The sequence below is a fragment of the Bubalus bubalis genome, chromosome 3, assembly GCF_019923935.1.
Source record: "Bubalus bubalis isolate 160015118507 breed Murrah chromosome 3, NDDB_SH_1, whole genome shotgun sequence".
In the NCBI taxonomy this organism is placed as follows: Eukaryota; Metazoa; Chordata; class Mammalia; order Artiodactyla; family Bovidae; genus Bubalus; species Bubalus bubalis.
Window position 1 is genome coordinate 13,717,038 of NC_059159.1, and position 19,998 is coordinate 13,737,035.

The following is a 19,998-nucleotide window of genomic DNA, read 5'->3' on the forward strand; positions in this document are numbered from 1 at the left end:
CCTCTAACTACATAATCAAATATGTCGGTTTTTAACTAGTTCCATGAGGCATCTAAGTCCCATTCCTTGCTTGCTTTGAGTTGAGTCATATAAAGGTTATTGCTTGTTTTTGCAAAAACCAAGATAGATTGGGTCCATTCGTGACTAGTCTTACCCCAAAATTGAGCCTTAATCTCCCCCAGTTTACTGTGGAATTTCTGAGTCAGTCTTTGAATTCCAGTTCACTAAGATACTTGGAAAATGCTCACTGTTCCCCTCTGGTTGAGCCCTCCTGAAAGTGTTAGGTGCAATTGATTCCAGGAAAAAAAAGTTTTCACTTCTGTTAGACTTCTCGAGTGATTTTAACCCAGACTCATAGGAGATTAGCAGAATTATTTCTGTTTAGAACAAAGAAGAGAAGGTTGAGGGTGATAATATCAGAAGTGGATGAGTGGGTATTTTTTTTTTTAATTTGAAAGTGAAACACAAATAGCCCATGTATATTTATTTATTTATTTTTTAGAAAGAAAATCATTTTATTCTAATCAATCAATTCACAAACAATAACATCAGAAAAGCATACTTAAGAGGCCACAACCGCCTCTTCTGCCCAATCCCAAACTCAATACCATCTCAGTGAACTTCTATATAGTGACAATGCCCTCTTCCACTGCGATCGTGAAGCACAAAAGCTATTAATGATTAAGGAGAGGTTTAACCGGTGGTCTCACATCTTCACTACTAATTATACTTTAAATGCTAAATCAACATGGTCACGAGAGGTGATTTTTCATGTCTTCAACTGGAACTTCTTGATTAAGCTAATCCGTTGGCCAGTCTGCACTGTTTCAGCACCTCGCTGAAACCCCAAAGTTTAAGGTCACCCTGGCTCTGAGCACACTCCAAAAACTGTTTGACCTCATAGAAGCAGGGGCCATTCTGCTGCAGTTGTGCCGGCTGGGTTCCCTGAGGCTCCTGGTAAGTGATGTCAAGCCTTGACGGTTCAGCACTGCTTCCTCCACTGAAGCCCCCAGTGATGGCCTGACCCAGAGTGTGGCCGATGGCAGAACCCACAGCCACACCAGCAGCAGTGGTTGCCATCTGGGCCATCAGACCTGGCTGCTGCGGAGCAGCAGCAGGGGAGCCGACGGATGGTGGAGCCGTTGCTGGCGGCTGAGCTGCGGGCGCCGGCCTGGGCGCTGCTCTCATCTGAGGCGCGCGGCTGGCAGGAGGGGCCACGCGGGAAGTGCGGCTTCAGCTTCCATGAGGCATCTTGACTGCACTGCCAAGCGACGTCGACAGGCGGGAGACTCGGAGACCCTGGCGGATTCTGCGAAGAGCGAGAGCGGAAGTTGGGAGCTCCCATGTATATTCAAAGTCTTCTTTCAACCTTACCAATTCTGTCCCTCTCTGCAGAGTTTATCGACATCAAAAACGTGCTGTTTATCCTTTCAGACTTTATTCTGTGCATTTACAAACTTGGGAGTAAAGACTTAACCTAGGTTTGTTTTGTTTTGTTTTTTAACGTGAATGTCCACACAAGACACATTGTGATAAACTCATTTTTTTTTAAACTTTATTTATAATGGAAGTCTTTTTGCAGGTATCTTTATCTGCCACTTTATTTTTTGCAGCAGTTCATCAAGTAGATGACAAAATGTAACTCATCCCTTAATGATGAACATTTTAGAAGTTTCAGTTTTTTGCTTATTGCAAATAAGATAAATCTCTATTTCCATAAACTCATTTGTGTGTTTCTTTATGTCTTTGGTGCAGTTGTGAACATTTTCCCAGGATGGATTCCTAAAGTGGAATTGCTGTTCCATAATATGCATATCTTCAGTTTGGGGAGACACTGCCTTCGTGCCTTCCCAGAAGACTTTAATCACCTCATAGTCCTACCAGCAGTGTTCCATGAGCTGTTTTTTCCCAGTTGTTTCTGTTTCCTTCTCTTTAATTTGCCCTATGTACTGGCTATCCATCGATTTGTCAGATGAAACATAGGATGCCCAGTTAAATTTGAATTACAGAGAAAAAATAATTTTTTTTAGTAAAAATATGCCCCAAGTGTTGCATGGGAGGTACTGATTCTAAACTAATTTGTGTTGTTTGTCTGAAACTCAGATTTAATTGGATGTCCTGTAGTTTTCTTCATTGAACCTGACAACTCCAGCTTAGCTAATACCAGAGACAAGACCTCACTTGCTCCTCAAGGAACTTACCTTCTAGTAATTGAGAAAGACTGTTGGGAAACTCTGTTTTCCTTACTGCTGCCAGAAGGATCCTTTTGACAAGATCCTAATCTCTCCCTTTCCTTCAAGATCTGACCCCCTGCTGAGCACTAGGCCCATTTCCCCACCACTAACAGCCATGCCTGCTTCAGCCCTATATGTCCTCCCCTCTGTCAGCTTTTTTTTTTTAATTGTGGTAAAAAAGCACACAACCTGAATTTACCCTCTTAAAAAGGGTTTTTGGTTTTTTTTTTAAGTATATAGTATACTATTACTATGGAGAAGGCAATGGCAACCCACTCCAGTACTCTTGCCTGGAGAATCCCAGGGACAGAGGAGCCTAGTGGGCTGCTGTCTATGGGGTCGCACAGAGTTGGACACGACTGAAGCGACTTAGCAGCAGCAGCGTACTATTACTAACTTTATGCACATTGTTGTACAACAATTCTAGAACTTTTTTATCTTGCATGGTTAAAACTCTGTACTCATTCTTGGGTGGGCTTTCCTGGTGGTTGGTTCAGTGGTAAAGAATCTACCTGCCAATGTTGGAGATATAGGTTTGATCCCCGGGTCGGGAAGATCCCTTAGAGAAGATCCATGGGAAATCCCGTGGACAGCAGAACCTGGCAGGCTACAGTCTATGGGTCACAAAAGAGTCGGACATGACTGCGCTACTAAACGACAACTAATTTTCTGGTAGCCCTGGTGTCCACCATTCTACTTTCTGCTTCTGTGAGTTTGATTACTTCACATACCTTATTTAAGTGGAATTATGCAGTATTTATCTAGTTTGTGATTGGTTTATTTAACTTAACATAATGTCCTCAGATTCATCCATATTATAGCATATGGCAAAATTTCTTGTTTAAGGCTGAATAGAACTCCCTTGTATGTTCACACATTTTCTTCATCCATGGATTGCTGGATGGATGCTTCCATGTCTTGACTGTTGTGAATAATGCTTCAGTGAACACGGTGTAAGATATTTCTTTGAAGGAAGTCCCTAGCAGTCCAGTGTTTAAGGCTCTGCACTTCTACCACAGGGGGCCCAGGTTTGACCCCTGATTGGGGAACTAATATCCCGCAAGCCACACAGCACAGCCAAAATAATTTTTTTTTTCTTTGAGATTGTATTTTCAGTTCTTTTAGATATATACCTAGAAATGAGATTGCTTTTGAATATGGCCGTTTTAATTTTTTGAGGAACCTCTCTTCTATACTGTTTCCCATAGCAGCTGTACCATTTTACATTCCCACCACAAGGATTCCAGTTTCTTCACATTCTTGTGATACTTGTCACTTTTTGTGTTTTTGATAGTAACCATCCTAAGGGTTTGAGATGATGTCTCATTGTGATTTTGATTTTCATTTTCCTGATGGTTAATAATGTTGAGTACCTTTTCTCTCATTTTTACCTGCTGACATTCTGGATAAATATGGCATATCCATACAGTGGAATATTATTTGGCCATGAAAACATATGAAGTACTGATACATGCTCCAAGATGGGAAAAACTTGAAAATATCATGCTGAGTGTAAGAAAACAGACCCAAAAGGCCACATGTTTAAAAAAAAAAGGTCACACACTGTGTGATTCTATTTATATGAAATGTCTAAAACAGGCACATCCAAAGAGACAGAGACTGATTACTGGTTTCCATAGGCTAGGGAGAGTGGGAATTAAGTGCTCATGGGTGTGGGACTTCTTTTGGGAGTGATGAGAATGTTCTGAAATTAGACAGGGGTCATGGTTATACAACATTGTGTATGTGTATTCAAAACTAGTGAAATTCATATTTTAAAAGAGTTAGTTTTGGGAATTCCCTGGTGGTCCAGTGGTTAGGATACTGCACTTTCACTGTCAAGGTTCCTGAGTTCAGTCCCTGGTCAGGGAACTAAGATCCCTCAAGCTGGAGGCGGGAGGGAGCAGAGTTATTTTATGATCTGTGAATTCTGTCTCAATTAAAGAACTCTTAAGAGTTACATGCCATTCTAATCCTAATAGCTTTAGGTTGCTTCTAAAACTTGAACACCAGTAAGTAACATTTATATGATTATTTCTGTGTAAACATTTTCACTGCAGATCCAGGCACAAGGGCTATATTATTTTCTCTATGTCAGTAAAACCACAACGCATTGACCACCTAAAAAAATCAGTATTCATGTATCAGGGTCCAAATGAATTCTCTTTTCTGTACTATCCACTACAGCTTTTTTGTTTTCCTGGAGTTTCTACTTATCTTTCTTTTTCATGTGGGCAAAAAATAATGTATTTCCATCACATAATGTGATTAAAGGACATCCCCTTACTTCCCAGAGTCCTCATCATTTTGTCCCAAGTCACTAGTCAGTGTCCTTATCATTTCACTGCCTTGGCTCATCATTTTATTGAATTTCTTGTCCTCTTTTTGTTCTATTCCCTTATTTTGTAGCTTCTTGAATGGGTATGTTGCAGGAAGGGGGACTGCTTCCAGGGCCCAAAACTGGGCTCTTGTCTAACACTCAGAAATGAATTGTCTGAGACACACATGTGCTGACAAAGCAAGAGATTTTATTGGGAAAGGGCACCGGGGTGGAGAGCAACAGGGTAAGGGAACCGAGAAGAATAGCTCTGCCACGTGGCTCACAGTCTTGGGTTTTATGGTGATGGGATTAGTTTTCGGGTTGTCTTTAGCCAACCATTCTGACTCAGAGTCCTTCCTGGTGGTGCACGCCTTGTTCAGCCAAGATGGATGCCAGAGAGAAGGATTCTGGGAGGTGGTTGGACATGTGGCGCCTCCTTTTGACCTTTCCTGAACTCTTCCGGTTGGTGGTGGCTTATTAGTTTCGTGTTCCTTACCAGGACCTCCTGTTGTAGAACAACTCATGCACTGATTACTATGGTGCCTGGCCAGGGTAGGCACTTTCAGTCAGTGTGCTTCCCCTAACAGGTATATCCTCTTGGAAGTTCCTCATAAGAAAATGTGTAAAAGAGAGAAACTTTTTGAATCCCAGCATGTCTAAAAATATCCTAATTTTGGTCTTCTGCTTTGCCTGTGCCTCAGTTCTCTCATCTGTGCAGTAGGGGTGATCATAATTGCACCTGTCTCAGAGTTATTAAGGAGGATTAAATGAATTAGTGTGCAGAAAGCTGTTAGACAGTCTTTGGCACATTAAGAAATTTGTTCAGTAAACATTAGCCCTTAATGTTGTAATTGAAGCCCTTAGATGAACCATAGCATTCAGCACTCTGAAAACACTGTATGGACTAACAAAAAGTAATAAGATGAAAGTTTGTGTGATTAAGTAAATAATCCTATTACCATAGCTGCATCATAGGCTTATGAATTATTAATATTTATTCCTTAGTGTTTTTCTTCTCTTTTTTTTTATGAACTCATAATCAGTGTTGTAGGATTTATTTGTGCTTTTTTTTTTTTTTTAAGAGTCACTAGGCCGTTCTCAGCTCTCTGGAATTTAGTAAAGTACAATCTTTTCCAGGAACTGGCTTTAAATTGTAATGCAAATTTGGTTTAAATGTATGAAAGTAGTTTGAGAGAGTAACAATGCAAACTACTTAAGCAGTTTGAAAAATTTAGGACGTTGAATATTTAGGGAGTAGATTGGCTCAGGTACAAAAGCACTAAAACATAAAACCATCAGGCTGGTCAATCTTTAGGGGCCATTGAAGAGGATTCTGGGGGCAGTTAGGCTGTTGACCAGTAAGTGATGTCTGCCACTGGAGAGCTGGTGCATTTGTCAATCCTGGTCCCACCTTAACCTTTTCTCAAGAAGGAAGGGACAGTAGGTTATAAGGAGGCTGTGACTGGGAGAATGGATCTAGTCTTAGGCACTCAGGGAGAAGTTTGGTGAGCTCAGTCAGATACTGTTAACTATGCAAAGGGAAGGAGATTGAGAGAACCACGCATTCAGAAGCTCCTAGGAGGAGGGGAGTAAGCCAGTGTATCAAACACAAAACTATAAAGGAGAGGAGGGTACAGGCTCCAGTTAGAGGAGGTATCCAGTCCATCAGGGTGGGCATCTGTCATGGGCCATGCTGAAGCCTGGGGATTGATTCCAAGAGCAGTTGAAGGGTTTAGTCTTGGGAAGCAACCCTGGGATGACCCTGAGGGATGGGATGGGGAGGGAGGTGGGTGGGAGGTTCAGGGTGGGGAACACATGTACACCCATGGCTGATTCATGTCAATGTATGGCAAAAACCACTACAATATTGTAAAGTAATTAGCCTCCAATTAAAATAAATAAAAATTAAAAAAAAAGAAACAGATTTATAGTGAAGAGAAAGAAATGGAGAGGGACAGGAGTGGATTCAAGCACTCCTTTCTGGAAGCTATTATGGGGTCCAGAAATGGTTGTATCTTTGACCAGGGCGACAGCTGTGGGATGAAGAGAATCAGTGGAGGTGAGAGTTACTGAGAAATAAATCTCTGGGATATGCTGGGGAGTAGGGAGGCATAAAAGATGACACCTTGGCTTTCCCATTTGTAGAACTGGACAGAAGGTGGCAGGAACTGGGAGAAATTATCATACATTGAACCACTTCCTCTCACTCATGAGTGTACGAAAGCTTAGCAAAGGGAATGGACTCTGATTTGAAAGGAAAAGGGTTTCTGGGTAACTTTTTTACAACCCTGGTATTTTCTTCAACCTAGGAGTCTGTGGAGCATCTGTCCCCAGAGGAATAGGACCACTTGACCACTCTATTCAACCTAAGTTGTTTTTATTTTACTTTGTATCTGCCTGGAAGTTTACAGAAATGAAAACATGACAACACCGTATAAACAAAACACAAAAAGTCACTTGTCTCTTCCTGTTTTCTGAGATTAGTGCCAAACAGGTCTTTTCTAAAGCAACTAAAAAGGCACAGAGGTAATAATTGTTTTGCTGTTCCAGGAACTGGCAGCTACATGTGCAAAACTATTGAAGAACACAATTTTAAGCCTCTGCTAAAAAGTTATAAGGAAATAGTTAAAAATCTTTCTAGAACTCATTCTCCACCCTGGGGCAAAAGGACCTGGAAAACATATTCTAGCAAAGCAGAGTTTAATGATATTCGTAATTTAAGTCATCTATTTTCTGGGTCAATCTAGCTAAAAGAGTGTCAATTTTGTTGATCTTTTCAAAGCACCGACTTTTGGATTCATTGATTTTTCTCTGCTGCTTTTCTCTGTTTTAACTACATCTTATACTTTTTGATATGTTTTGTCTTAATTTTTATTTCTAATTTCCCTTGTGATTTCTTCTTTGACCCATTGGTTGCTTAAGAGTGAGTTGTTTTATTCATACCTATTTGTGAATTTCTCAAATTTCTAATTTCATTCCATTGTTGTCAGATAACATGCTTTGAATGAATTCAGTCCTTTTAAATGTATTGAAGCTTGTTTTGTGGTCTACCATTTGGTCTTTTCTGGAGACTGTTCCTTCTGCACTGAAAAGAATGTATTCTGCTGTGTTGGGTGGAATGTTCTGTGGTTATGTTAAGTCTGGTAGATTTTTGGTGTTCAAGTCTTTTGTTTCCTTGCTGAACTTCTGCCTAACGATTCTGTCCATTATTGAGATGGAGTTTCGAAGTCTCCAAATATTAATCTATTTCTCCCATTAATTTTTGCTTTATGTATTTCAGAGCTCTTTTAGGTGCATACATATTTATAATTGTATGTTCCTGAGAAGTTGGCCCTTTTCTCATTATAAATTGCCCCTCTTTGTGTGGAGAAAAGGGCCTCTTACACTGTTGGTGGGAATGTAAATTGGTGCAATCATTATGGGTAATTGTATGGAGGTTCCTTTAAAAAAACTATAACTAGAACTGCCATATATGATCCAGCAATCCCACTCCTGGGCATATAAGTGGAAAAAACTTTAATTCGAAAAGATACATGCACTCCAGTATTCATAGCAGCACTATTTACAATAAGCAAAATGTGCAAGTAACCAAAATGTCCATTGACAGATGAATGGATAAAGATATGGTACTTATATATGATGGAATGTTACTCAGCCATAAAAAAGATTGAAATAATGCCATTGGCAGCAACATGGATGAACACAGAGATGATCATATAAGTGAAGTAATTCTGACAAAGACAAATATCAGATGATATCGTTTATATGTGAAATGTAAAAAATGATACAAATGAACTTACAACAAAGCAGAAATAGAGTCACAGATGTAGAAGACAAGCATGGTTATTGGGGGAAATGTGGGGAAGGATAAATTGGGAGATTGGGATTGACATATGCATACTACTATATAAAATTGACGTATAAAAGGAGAACCTACTGTATAGCCAGGGAACTCTACTCAATACTCTGTAATGACCTATATGGGAAAAAATCTTAAAAAAAAGAATGGATATATAAATATGTATAACTGATTCACTTTGTTGTACAGCAGAAACTAATACAATATTGTAGATAAACCATTCTTCAATAAAAACGTTTTTAAAGGAAAGTTATGACCAACCTAGATAGCATATTCAAAAGCAGAAACATTACTTTGCCAACAAATGTTCGTCTAGTCAAGGCTATGGTTTTTCCTGTGGTCATGTATGGATGTGAGAGTTGGACTGTGAAGAAGGCTGAGCACCAGAGAATTGATGTTTTTGAACTGTGGTGTTGGAGAAGACTCTTGAGAGTCCCTTGGACTGCAAGGAGATCCAACCAGTCCATTCTGAAGGAGATCAGCTGTGGGATTTCTTTGGAAAGAATGATGCTAAAGCTGAAACTCCAGTACTTTGGCCACCTCATGTGAAGAGTTGACTCATTGGAAAAGACTCTGATGCTGGGAGGGATTGGGGGCAGGAGAAGGGGACAACAGAGGATGAGATGGCTGGATGGCATCACTGACTCGATGGATGTGAGTCTGAGTGAACTCTGGGAGTTGGTGATGGACAGGGAGGCCTGGCGTGCTGCAATTCATGGGGTCGCAAAGAGTCGGACACGACTGAGCTGATCTGATAGTAGCCTACTTATTTACTGTTTCTGGCTCTCTTCATTGGTGTCTTGGATATGAGTTACCATCTGGTACCATTTCCTTACTCTCATATAGCTTTGTTCATACTCATCTCCTCTGTGCACTTATTGTCAAATATACTACATTTCTGTTATAGACCCAACATAGTACACTTCTAGACATACTGTTTTATACTACTGCTTTTCTCTGAAAAAAATTTATTGAGGTGTAGTTGATTTACAATGTTGTATTAGTTTCAGGTATACAGCAAAGTGAAGTATACACACACACACACACGGCTTCCCTGGTGGCTCAGTGGTAAAGAATCGGCCTGCAATGCAGGAGATGCAGGAGTGCCGGGAGCCGGCATATTGCATATTGAGTGCATATTGCATATTGAGTGCAGCACTTTCCACAGCATCATCTTTCAGGATCTGGAATAGCTCAACTGGAATTCTATCACTGCCGGGAGCAGGAGCTCCGCCCATGGCAAAGGTCATGAGGAAGGAGGCTCGGCATACGCAAAGGCGGGATCGAGCCTCAGGAGTCCCCTGGAAATTCTCGAGCATCTACCCCCAAAACCAGAGTCTGCCTACTTTCTGCTTTGTGCTTTCACCTACACCTCTGACTTTACGGGGGGCTGTCCCCCACTACCTCTCTCTGAAAAAAGAATTAGCTTACAGCTCCAGTTAATAATTCCTTGGTGTGACAGTGTTTAACCTACAAACTCCTTTGGAAATCCTCTAGCCTGCCTGAATAGGTTTTTCGGGCCACATGTGATTGTTCAGAGCCTCCCAACTGTGAGAGGCAGGAGATGTTCTAAACTGCCTAAACACAGATTCTTTTGAGTAGTTAAAAGATTGATTAGAAATTGTATTGGTGAAGGGTTTTTCACTTATTGAGCCAATGTTTGCTGCTAAGTCTCCATACTCCTTACCTACTGTGTCCTTGGCGGTGTATTGATTGATATAATGGGTGTATAGAAATGTAAAATGCAGCTTTGTCCAATGCTTTTTTGGAGGCTGGTGCCTGACTTTGGAATAATCACCTTTAGAGAAAAATAAGTTTCTTAAAATGTTAACAAGCCTCCTGGCCAGAAGATGATGTAATTCACCTGAACTTTTGCATATGATAAGTTTGAAAGCCTGGTTTCGATTAGGACCAGGAACTGCTGTCCTTGCATGACTCCACCCCTTCCCCCATTATCCTCTATGCACAACTTAAGGTATAAAAACTACTTTGGAAAATAAAGTGCGGGCCTTGTTCACTGAAACTTGGTCTCCCCATGTCACTCTCTCTCTCAAATTCTGGCTGAGTCTCCATCTGGAGCGCGGAACCCGCCATGCTTGCTAATTATGCCTGGGCTTCTAAGATCCGACCGGGGAGGCCTCAGTGTCTCCTCTCCTTAGGGAGAACGGAAGGACGCCTGCGACCTGCGTAAGTGGTGCAAACTTCTTGTCTTGAAGTTCTATTGGTCTCCTGCGTAAACCAAGCTACTCAGCCTCTTTTCTCCACTGAATTTGCCTACTGAGCTATCCTCATTCTATTACTCTTTATATCCTTAATTAACATTTAATTAAGCAGTTGTTTCCTGACCCTCGCCTACGCCATCTCTCCTTCGAATACCCTGGATCAGCTGGGGCTAGACCCCGGCACAGGAGATGTGGGTTTGACCCCTGGGTTGGGAGGATCCCCTGGAAGAAGGAATGGCAACCCACTCCAGGATTCTTGCCAGGAAAATCCTAAGGACAGAGGAGCCTAGCAGGCTACAGTCCAGAGGGTTGCAGTGGGTTCGATACTTCTGAGCTCACACACATCTATCTTTTATCTGTCTGTCTGTCTATCTGTATGTATATCTCTATGCATGAGTGCTTGCTCAGTTGTGTGCATCTCTTTGAGACCCCAAGGACTGTAGCCCACCAGTTTCCTCTGTCCATGGAATTTTCCAGACAAGAGTACTAGAGTGGGTTGCCATTGCCTTTTTCAGGGGATCTTCTCCAGCCAGGGATCAAACCTGTGTCTCTTGTGTCTCCTGCATTGGCAGGCAGATTCTATACCGCTCTGCCACCCGAGAAGATATCTATAACTATACCTATATCTATATCTGTATCTATATCCTGCACTAAATCAGTTAAGAAAGAAAAAATATGTGTTTGTACTATTTTTTAAATTACATTATTACCTTTACCGACACTTTTTTTTATGTGGATTTGAATTGCTGCCTGGGGTCGCTTCTGATACTTGAAGTGTCATTTACATTAACTCCCATCTATTTGTTTTTTAAAAACAAACAAGCAACCGAAAAACCCCAAAACAACACACAACAAAAGAGGAAATTCTCTTCAGCCGTTTATTTTTTTCCCATCAGTTCTGTAATGCAGGTGCTGTCCTGTCACACTGTTAACCTTGAAACATAGCAGTCAGTGGACTGTCTGGTTTCCCACTTTTCTGAACGCTTGACTTCCCTTAAATAGGCAGCGGTGGTTAGGAGTTGTCAACCTGTGCACACCATACAGGTTCAGGCACAAGACTGGAGGATGGAATTGTGCTGAAACAATAAAACCAGGCTAGTAATAACCATCAACAGGCTAGTGCTTAAAAGTCAAAGAAAAGGAGATAATTTTAAGTGCCTTGATTATTTTGGCAAGATGTTTTGTTTTGTTCCTACCCTCCAATGACTAAATTATGTTCTGTTGTGCTTTTGTTTAATTTTGTTCTGATTATAAAAGTGATACATTCTCATTGAGAATATTTAGGAAACTCAGAAACAAAGAAATTCCACAACCCAGAGATGCTACTCTTTAAATTTTTTTTCACTCAATATTTTGGAGAGTCTTTTCTTCCTCCTCCCTCCCTTCCTCCCTTCCTTCCCCTCTCTCACTAATGTGTATATGTTTGTATGTATACACAGTGAATACATACAGTATTTAAATGGCATCTGAATTTGGATTTAGGTTGCTTTAAGCAACCTAAGAGATAATAGTCATGTTCCCATCGGCTTATCTTGCCTCTGATAACAACTTTTCCTGTATCACCTAATATTTAATATGTAGTGCTCTCGTTGTTATTTTCCATTTTTTAATTGCTCGTAGCTGTAGTTTTGATTTCTACCATAACCGAAAGTTTATCAAAAAGGATTTTGTTAAGTTTCCAAGAATTACGGTTTTGATTTAGACTGCTGCTGTTTTAAGTGAGTTTTTTAGAGGATGAGGGAAGGTGTGACAGTGAGCCCAATATAGTTCCATTTGGAATTTATTTACGTTTTATTGTGGTTTACTATATGGTTAGTTTTTTATAAATGTTCCATGAGCACATAAAAAGAAAATACAGCCTCTGTTATCATGAATCGAAGTCAGTTCATTTTGTTCGTTGTCTGCCAAATCTTGGATCATCCTCTTACTGTGACCATTTCTGTCTCATTTTGTTTTAGTCCTGTCTCTTATAAGCAAAGTGTCACTGGATTGTATTTTTTCAGCCCGGTATGAAAGTTATTTTCTTTAAATATGGAAGTATAGTATCTTCTTAATAGTATGATCTTATTTCATCTTATTTTATTTTTACTTTTCCTTTAACATTGGCTATTTGCTCTATACACTATATTTTCTCTGGTGACTTGAAAATTCACATCCTGTTTTAATTCTGCCTTTAAATTTTGCAAAAGCATTCTCAACCTTTGCTTTTTCTGATTACCAAAGTCAATGTAATCAGTACGTGGAGCAGTACGTTTTTTCTTCCTCCCCTTCTTCATTTATGTTTTTTCAAGCCACTGTCACCTACTATAATATGTAGCACTCAGAAAATTATTAGTATTTTTGGCATTGTCTACTACAATTTTTATTTTCAGTCAGTATTTTGTACTTCCGTTATTTAGACATAACTATTTTGCTGGTTTCCATGTACACCATTAGATCTTTTCTACCTTGATTTATCCTATTTGAGCTCTTAATTTTGGTGCTTCTTAGACTTCTAGAGGAGATCTTCAAATAGTAGTTGAAGAAAAGGATATGGTTGAACCTCTGCATATGTACCTTTTCACACAAATGTCAGCTGGGCCATGTGTAAACTTGTGGAATAACATTTCTTCCCAAATTTATTTGCTGTTGTTTCTTTGTATTCTGGCCAGCAACGCGACTTCTTTGCCTAATTAGCACTGGGGCGTCCCTCAAGGCTTGTTTGGCCCTTTGCCTTGCCCAGTCGTTGGCCCTCTGTTGTTATCCCATCCTTGAAGCCCCTTTCCTGCCTTCATGGGCACTGGGCTGATCTCAGTCCCATTCAGTTCCTTTCCATTTCCTCTCCTTCCTTCCTTAAATCATTGTGCTTGGGAGATACAACTAAGTGACAGGTGGATTAATTAGTGGTACTGAAAGTTCACTTGATTGTGAGCAAGTACATAAATGCAATTTAACTAGCTTTTACCAACTGGAAAAAGTCAGTATATTTTAATGTGATGAGATATACTGAAGAAAGGATAAATGAAAAAAGATGAAGTAGGATTTTCACAAATTTCTAGATTAGGCGACACTGAAGATCTATAGACGTTTTCTGAACATGCCGTCTCTCTGTAGATTTACGATATTGTTGGTTTTATTCACATCACTGCCTTACTTATGGGTTTCAGTCTTTGGAAGAAGATGTGGTGGCCATCGTGGGCTGGGGAAAGCAGTGCTTTCTTCAGTTCTAATTTGCTTTTCAGACTAAAGTTTATAAATTCTGTGAGTCCATGTTATCAAAGAAGCTGAAAACAACTTTTTTTCCACTTAACTAATTTATTTTCAGGAATTCCCTGGTGGCCCAGTGGTTAGGACTACAAGCTTTCACATTGTGGCCAATAAATAAATAATTTATTTGCTATTTGAATGCTGGAGTAAATTCAGAGGAATTGGCTATTGCTATTGATAATAAAATTCAATTCAACAAATATCTTCTGAATACTTACTATGTGTAATGCGCTGGAGTAAACAAATTTTAAATTCTTTTTTGGTAGTTGGGAATTCATTAAATTATGTCCATACAAGGGGCTACCTTATGCAGCCATTAATAATTTTTGGAGAATGCATGCTGTGCTCAGTTGTGTTTTTGTGAGCCTGTGGACTGTAGCCTGCCTGGGATTTTCCAGGCAAGAATACTGGAGTGGGTTGCCGTTTCCTTCTCCAAAAATATTTTGAAGAATATTTAAAGATATAGGAAATGCTGACAATAATATATTAAGTTAGGAAAAGCACTTTACAAAGTGATATATTCAATTTAATTTTAATTTAGCTTAAAAAGATTTCAAAAGACTAAAAAGAATATGTCCCTAAATGTTAATATTGTTTACTTCTAGATGAGTTAAGAAAAAAAAAACTTTTACATATTCTAATTTTTCTATAGGGAAAACTAATCAACTTAATAGCTAGATGACAATATGATTTTGTTGTTTTTTTAAGGATATAGCCCAGCTCTGTAGGATACTAGGGGATGGGCCCAATCATCCCCATTTCAGGGATCTATTTTCACCTCCCAGAAAAGGTGGAATGGAAGCAGGGCCTTGGATGGAGGGCAAAATATCAATAGGCAGATACACAGAAAGAATGACACGTGGGCTTCCCGGGTGGCGCGTTGGTTAAAGAATCCGCCTGCCAATGCAGGAAATGCATTTCTGTGATGAATATTTTACCTCAATTAAAAACTAAAAAAAGTAAATAAAACCTATTCAACTTGGCTTGAACCAATTTTTCCCAGACTTGTTTGATTATGGAGCTCTCTCTGATCAAAAGAAAAAATATTTTAAAGTAGAACATATATTCACATCCTTTAGTTGTAAGAAGAACATACTTTGGGGAACATTCACACTTACCTGGAGGCAGGGAAGAGGAATTAAGTTCCTCATTTCCTCACACCCTGTTGGAACTCAGTACATTTCTTAAAAAACATTATTAGAATGGTGGTTGGGCTTTTATTTAGGAAAATTATGGATCAGTTAGTCTTCCCCAGCCTGACCTAGTGACATTATTTCTGTGGCAGCTTTAAAACACTTTAACCTGAAAAGGAAATTCTAGAACCCAATCCACTCAAATCGAAGGCAGATTTACTTCAATAAGACACAATCACACTTTATGCAGAGCTTTGCAAATTACTTTGAAAAGATAGGAGGTTCTGCCTATTTTGGGTAACTTCTACGTAGCCTCTCTTCTCTGGGCCGCCTTTTAATAACGTGTCCTGCATAGATATCAAGACTTTTGCTTTGGTTACCTTTCTGAGTTCTTGTTTCGGTTAACAGTTAGTTGCTCAGTCATGTCTGACTCTTTGCGACCCCATGGAGTGTAGCCCGCCAGGCTTCTCTGTCCATGGAATTCTCCAGGCAAGAATACTGGAGTGGGTTGCCATTCCCTTCTCCAGAGGATATTCCTCACACAGAGATTGAACTCGGGTCTCCTGCATTGCAGGCAGACTCCTTACCATCTGAGCCACTAAGAGCCTATCTAAAGCCCCAAGCCCTGTACAACTCAAGAGGGTGTTCTTGTGCAGTACACAACCTGTGCAGCTGCCCTTTCCCAGAAACACCCTCAAGTCGCTTCCTTTTTCTCTTGTCCACCCCAGGAATTGGAATCCTGCCTCAAAATTTGAACATAGGGTCACCCTTTCCATACTAACTTCTTTCTTTAATTGAAAAAGACATGCTTTTTATAAAAACTTCAAACCTTACCAGAAGTACATTTCCCACAATCCCCTGTTGGGTAATTATCATTAACAACTGACAGATAATTTTTAAAATTTTTCTTACCAATTCATATACTAGTACATGCACGTTCATTTTACTGAAACTTCTGCTTTACCTACTGTTTGCAGCTCACTTTGTTTTTTTCTTCACTTAAGTATGCATCTGGGGCCTCTTTCCATTTTGGCAAATAGAAATCTGTTTCATGATTTAATGGCTGTATTGTATTTCACTATTTGGATCTACCTTGATTTATCTAACTGGTCCCATTGATAGACAGTTGGAGTTTTTCCAGCTTTGTGCTATTGCATAAATGGAGCAATGAATAATCTGAAGCATGTAAATCTTTGCACAAATGCAAAAGAGTTTCTCTAGGATATATTCCTAGATAGAGTAACTAGGTCAAATGATAACAAACATCTTAAAATTTAACAGACAAAATCATCTTCTCCCTTTGCTCTCCCACTACTGTGGTCAAGGATCTGTCCCCTCCGCCTCACCAACACTGGCAAGCCTTTTTCATCTTTACTAATCTAATAGGTGAAATGTATTAGTTTGTGTGAAAAAAAATTTTTTTACCTGTCTTCCCATTGCAAAATTCTGGAGTCATACCGAATACTTGCAGTTGAACATTTTTCACTTGTTTATCAGCCGTATGTATTTCTTTGAATTCTTTCCCAGGCTTCTACTTGGTTGTGCACTTTAATTCCTCATTTCTGAGCTCTACCTGCCAGGGTGGAAAATCTGTTGCTTCACTTCAGACCCTCTGCTGACCACCACTTCCTGCCTCAGAGTTAGAGTGATGCCCAGCCCAGGACTCTTGGTGGAAAAGACCTGGGGTGACTCCCAATTGCTCCACGTATTTGTGTGACCTCTGATAATTTTTCTAACTTCTCTATGCCCCAGATTCCTCATTTGAAAACTGAGATGGTAAATTTGTCTACAACAAAGGGTTGCCTTCAGGATTAAATGGTATAGTTGTTATGTAAAGCTCTTAGTCTAAACATTCAGGAAACACTAGTATTATTATTGCTCTAATAAAGTGTACTCATTGTTTTCTGATTTGTGCTTTCTGGCCAGTATCACTACTGAGATGGTGAAGGATATGAAGAAAGCCTTTGAAAATGGAGCTATGCTAAAACATTTACTGTGTTCTTATACCTTCTCTATTGCCATAATTGTCCTGGGACTCAGACATGAATGAGACAGCTTGGCTCTGAAGATAACACTTTCCAATAGTATTCTGTGCACATCTGTTTTCTCTCTTTATTGTAACTGAGTTACCCATAATCAGAGGTTACAACCTAATGTGGATAAATATTTCAATTTCTCATATTTATAGAGTGTTGTAGGTTGTTGTTGTTGTTTATTTCAGCCAGCATTTAGAAGTTAGGATGTTAATATAAAAATCCAGATTTCCAGCTTTTCTTGAGTAATGGAAATGTTAACAGGCATCTGGGCCTCCCTGGTGACTCATACGGTACAGAATCTGCCTACAGTACGGGAGACCCAGGTTCTATCCCTGGGTCTGGCAGATTCCTTGGAGAAAGGAATGGCTACCCACTCCAGTATTCTTGCCTGAAGAATTCCATGAACAGGCGAGTCTGGTGGACTGCAGTCCATGGTCTTTGACTGTGTGGATTACAACAAACTGTGGAAAATTCTTAAAGAGATAAGAATACCAGGCCACCTTACCTGTCACCTGAGAAACCTGTATGCAGGTCAAGAATCAACAGAACTGGGCATCAAACAATGGACTGGTTCCAAATGGGCAAAGGAGTACATCAAGGCTGTACATTGTCACCCTGCTTATTTAACTTACATGCAGAGTACATCATGTGAAATGCTGGGCTGGATGAATCACAAGCTGGAGTCAAGATTACTTAGAGAAATAGCAACAATCTCAGATATGCAGATAGTACCTCTCTAGTGACAGAAAGTGAAGAAGAGCTAGAAAACCTCTTATGAGGATGAAAGAGAGAATGAAAAGGCTGGCTTAAACTCAGCATTAAAACTAAGATCATGGCATCCAGTCCCATCACTTTATGGCAAATAGAAGAGGAAAAAGTAGAAACAGTGACAGATTTTATTTTCTTGGGCTCCAAAATCAGTGCAGACAGTGACTGTAGCCATGGAATTAAAAGACGCTTGCTCCTTGGAAGGAAAACTGTGACATACCTGGACAGCGTATTAAAAAGCCGACAAAAGTCCATATAGTCAAAGCTCTGGTTTTTCCAGTAGTCGTGTACGGATGTGAGAGTTGGGACATAAAGAAGGCTGAGTGCTGAAGAACTGATGGTTTCAAGCTATGATGCTAGAGAGGACCCTTGAGAGTCCCTTGAACTGCAAGGAGATCAAACCAGTCAATCCTAAAGGAAATCAACTCTGAATATTCATGAGAAGGACTGATGCTGAAGCTGAAGCTCTAGTACTTTGGCCACCTGATGCAAAAAGCCAGCTCATTGGAAAAGACCCTGATGGACTGTGGAGTTGCGGACAGTGGAGGCAGACTGCCTGCCTGGCTCTCGTACAGCTCCCCCTGGGCAACAGGGCCCACCAGTTTCAATTGAGCAGGCGAGTTGGAACCCCTCTTGTACTTGAGACCATAGCTAGGGTGAACACTACCTCAGCTTGAGCAGCCTCTTGGCCAATTTCCCCCCAAAATGACCAGACAAGGACCTGGGTGGTCAGGCCCGGATGACAGATTCCTCATCACAGTGCTGACCCCTCCCAGCTTCCCACAGGCAGACGTGTATCTGAGGGCTCCATCCTGTGTTCCAGGCAGCTTGCACTTCCTTTTTGAGTATTTATATTTTATCACCATTTTTTTGTTTATATATCTATTTCCCTTACCAGAATGTAAACACCTTGATTGCAGGGGCTGTACTTTATCACTTTAATATCCTTGGTGCCCAGGGCATAAGTTTGATAAATATTCTCGAATGGATTTAAATTTTCATAATTTTATTGACTCTTTTGCCATATGAAAAGTTGTTTTCTAAATGCAACACAGGGAGGTCTAAAGTGTAGCTTATATTCTGAAGGAGCTTGTTATCCAGTTGGGCAGATAAGCTCAATCAGTTATTCATTCATCGTCAGTCATTTGCATATAGTGAGTGTCTAAGTCTGGAGCTTAGCATTGGGGATATGACATCCAGGTGTGTACTCCACTCGTAGGTGGCTTTCAGTTAAGGAGAGATGGATATAAAATGATATAAAGTGAGTACAGCATAAGGTGATAAGTACAGTGATAGGATTTCTAAAGATTGTTAAAAACATGGAATAAAAAATAAATAGCTCAAAAGAGTAATGAAAGAACCAACACAAAGCAGTGCATGACTTGGTAGTTGTGATTAGAAGAAAAGCCCAGGTTTCCTGGGGTCCGCCAAGCGGGCATTGAGAAGTGTCTGCTGAGAAAGAGTTTCCTATGAAATCAGTGGTTCACAGTACACATCAGTACAGCTAAGGTGCAAAGAAAGCCCGTGTTAGAAACACCTGTTCGACTTTGCTTGGCCTAGTATTTCCCAAGCTTATGTGAGTGTGAAACTCTTTTTCTCCCCACTGTTTAGCATCCTATGGAACTGACATTCCTTGAAGTCATTCTGGGAAATACTGATGTAGATACCATCTGTAATTATTATTACTATTTTTTTGGCCTCGCCACACAGAATGTTGGATCTTACTTCCCTGACCTGGGATTGAATTTGTACCCCCTTGCACGTAGAAGTGCAAAGTCTTAACCCCTGGACGACCAGGGAATTCCCACCATCTGTAATTAGATAGCTAGTGACTCTTAACATTTTAGGAGATGTGGATCTTTTGCGAAGTTAACAGTGAGGGGTGGGGAAAATTGTGCACACTTCATGCATTCCTTGAAGCCCATCCAGCATCCCTCTCCATGGTTAGTTCGGTTCAGTTGCTCAGTGATGTCCAACTCTTTGCGACCCCATGGGCTGCAGCATACCAGACCTCCCTGTCCGTCACCAACTCCCAGAGCTTGCTCAAACTCTTGTCCATCAAGTTGGTGATGCCATCCAACCATCTCATCCTCTGTTGTCCCCTTCTCTTCCTGCCTTCGATCTTTCCTAGCATCAGGATCTTTTCCAATGAGTCAGTTCTTCCCATCAGGTGTCCGAAG

General features: G+C 40.3%; 1 protein-coding gene and 1 pseudogene across 3 annotated transcripts in view; one reads left to right on the top strand and one right to left on the bottom strand.

Annotated features, from left to right (window-relative positions):
- PITPNC1 (phosphatidylinositol transfer protein cytoplasmic 1) overlaps positions 1-19,998 on the top strand; it is a 266,256-nt gene that overhangs the window by 92,612 nt on the left and 153,646 nt on the right. The gene's annotated exons all lie outside the window — the stretch shown is intronic.
- Positions 709-1,251, bottom strand: LOC102395562 (annotated as a pseudogene).